This window comes from Rousettus aegyptiacus, unplaced genomic scaffold, assembly GCF_014176215.1.
Source record: "Rousettus aegyptiacus isolate mRouAeg1 unplaced genomic scaffold, mRouAeg1.p scaffold_m13_p_3, whole genome shotgun sequence".
In the NCBI taxonomy this organism is placed as follows: Eukaryota; Metazoa; Chordata; class Mammalia; order Chiroptera; family Pteropodidae; genus Rousettus; species Rousettus aegyptiacus.
In genome coordinates, this window is record NW_023416306.1 from 165,667,993 (window position 1) to 165,671,386 (window position 3,394).

Consider the following 3,394-nt stretch of genomic DNA (forward strand, 5'->3'; position numbering starts at 1 on the left):
CATTTACTGTGCATTTTTCTTTTTTAAAATAATAGTTTTTCAGCCTCATCAAACAAGACATTCCAGGCAGTGATAGAGCCAGAGGATAGCAGCTGCTGTGACTTGTGATTGGTTCTCACTGCGCTGTGGCACCCAAGTGTATGCATTCCCTCCCCTCCCCCTCCCCCTTCCTCCCCTCCCCACTCCCCTCCTCCCCTCCTCCCCCTCCCCGTGGTGCCTGCGTCTTCCTTGGGTTCTCACTCACTCTCGTCTTCCTCGCCTTTTTCCTTTTCTCCAGCCTATACCTTGCGTTAACTCAGGACATCCATAGCCCCTGCGTGTAGCATTTAGGAATCAAATCTGTTTTAGCAACCTTTGCATTTGTAAAACACTCCCGTGCAGAGATGCTGTTATTCTTTGAAGAAAGACAGACATTTTCTTTGCCTTAAGTCCAATATAGTGTCTGTCTTGGTTTTCCTTTTCATTTACACGTCTGAATTCTTGTTTTGTCCCCCGGTTCTGGGGGTCTCTCTTTAGATGTAACATGTAGGTCTTGGGCTTTGGGAGGGTGTCGTCCTTCCAACAGGAGCGTCCGTGAAGCAGTCTGCTGGCGCCTAACCCAGAACCTGGCAGTGCCTGTTCTTAACGATACCTCTGTTGTGACTTTAATTGACTTACAAATTTTTCAAAAGTTTGGTGCATTAGTAGCTGTAGATTTTTTTTATTTTTCATCAGAAAATGTGGTTTTAAGGGTCCTCTTAGATGTCTTTGGACTTTCATCAACTAAGCAGGAATGGAAAAGGCAGAAAGTACCACATCTAAAAGTGGATATGAGATACCGGGGTGGGATACAGACACATTAAATCAATAGGATTTATGGTCGTTCTTATTCAGGTATGATAGCCTATCAGAGTCGGAGCTGTAATGTGAGGCCTGATCTCAAACAGAAGAAAGAGTTTACTCCTGTTAGTATCTTTTAAACCAGGGGTCCCCAACCCCCGGGCCACGGACTGGTTATTGGTCCGTGGCCTGTTAGGACCCGGAGGTGAGCAGCAGGCGAGTGAGCGAAGCTTCATCTGTATGTGCAGCCACGCCCAGCGCTAGCATCACCGCCTCAGCTCCGCCTCAGACCATCAGGCATTAGACTCATAGGAGCACCGGTCTCTGGTGCCAGAAAGGCCGGGGACCGCTGTTTTAAAGGTTTTTTGTTTTGTTTTTTTTTTTAACCCCTGCTTCTAATTTGGAAACATTTCTGGAAAGTGATTAAAACCAGGTCACATACTTAAAATGGAAAAGAGCTCATGCTTCATCGTCGTGTACCGCCAGACTTTCCGTCTCCGCAGGTCCTGGCTTTTGTTGGGATGGCTCTAAATCTTTTGTTCAGTTTTTTGGCTTCATTCTTGGCTTCAGAAATAGTTTGACAAAGTGTTTCCGAGGTTATTTTTCAGCAGTTTCAGTAACAGTATGACTGGCCACTGACTAACCCCTCGGGGGATTTTTGAGGGCGTTCCCTTTCGCTTACCCTCAGGTAACGCAAAACTTGACCTAATCAAAAGGATCAAGTGAGAGCTGAATTCTTTTCCTTCTCGAGTCAATGTATTCATTTAAAGACATCACAGATACGTGCACATACACATGCAGACGTTATCAGAGCTCTTACAAAAAATCTCCCTTCCTCTAGACTTTGCTTACCGAAAACTGTCATTTCTGTTGTGCAGAACAAAAACATCAAAGGAAGAACATGGGTTTTGTTCAGATGTGGTGGATTTGGGCTCACCAGACGAGGGAGCAGAGTGTCTGGGGCTGGGCAGTCGAGCCTTAGACTAAGAAGACTTACACCCAGTCACCCTCTGGAGGGAAAGACCAAACCACTCCGGTGTGCCTCCGGGCTCCAGCTCCATGTGCAGGAGGCCAGCCGTACTGGGACAGGCCAGTGTGGGCATCTCGATCTTGATGGAAGTAGAGGAAAAAACAAGAAACGCACAAAAGGATGGTCAGGGACCGATGGGCTAAGACGTCAGGCCGCGACTGGTCAGAAGGAGGAAATGACGGAGAAAATGCCTTGGTGGCCATTCTGGACACAGCGGAGACTAGCAGTCCTATTAACTCTTTCCTGAGTGAGCATTTGAATTAAATGGTTCTGAGCTTCCACACTTCGGATGGGTGATCTGCTTACCAGACAGACGCAAACACAAAATACCTCAAAATGAAACGTTCTTGAGTGTCGGGTGTGTGGCCTACAGAAGCCTCACTTATGGAAGGTGTCTCAAAGAAAATAATGGTGGTAAAATAATTTTAAGTCACTAGATTACAAAGTAATTCAAATTATGAGTACCCCGTGTGCCAGCCCTTTCTAGGAACAGGGATACGAGGATACCGTGGGAACAGAAGTCCCTGCCCTCGTGGAGTTAACAGTTAAGTAGGGGAGGCCGACTATAAACACACATAACGTGTCACTTAGCGTCAAAGTGCTATGAATAAAAATAAAACGAAGGTACACAGAGATGGGGAAGAGGGCAGGGAAGTCCTCTCCGCAGAGGTGACACTTGGACAGTACCTGAACAAGGTGACGGGACGTGCAAAATATGGAGTGGGCTTTCGACACAGTAGGTTAAATACTTGCGAAGCCTCAGGAGTGGAGACGAGGAGCAGGACGGCGAGGAGGCCAGCGCGGCCGGGACGGGATGAGGGAAGTGGGGAGGCGCGCGGGGCCGGTCAGGCGGGCACCTGTCTGCCAAGGGGAGGACCTCGAATTCGAAATCCCGGTTTGCGTCTCCTCAGTAGCCCCCTCTGCCCTTGAACTACCACCTCCTTTAAACAGGGAAAACCTTTAAAAATCTGTTTCGGAATAAATCTAGAGGGAGCAGCTGCTCCACACGCAAATGCGGAATAGTATCTAATTCATGTTGAGATGAGGACAGGCGGACCCTGAGGAGGTAATTTTCTGTGCAGTTAACAAAGAATACCGAATCAATGAATCTGTACATTCCCTCATAACTTCTTGGTCTCCACTCCTTACCTTTGTTCAAGTCAAGGACAAACAGAAAAAAAAAAAATGAAATCCAAGCGTGTCTGAAGGCAAACGTCCCCCAACCCTAGAGTAACAAACCTTAGCACTGCCCGGCACCTCCCACCGCCGTGCCCTCAGAACGCATAAACTCTAACGTCTGGATGTTTCTGACTCCAGAGGACAAGGACAGTACTTACTTATCCACTACTGCGTCCTCAGTGCCTAGACCAGAGCTTGGCACATCAGTGCTTGGGACACCCTGAACAAGCCCGATCCCGTCTGCTCTCAGAAGCTAAGCAGGGTCAGGACTGGTTAGTACTTGGATGGGAGACCACCTAGGAAGACCGGTGCTATAGGAGTTTAAAAAAAAAAAAAAAAACAACTAGAAGAAGAAAACAGGAGTCG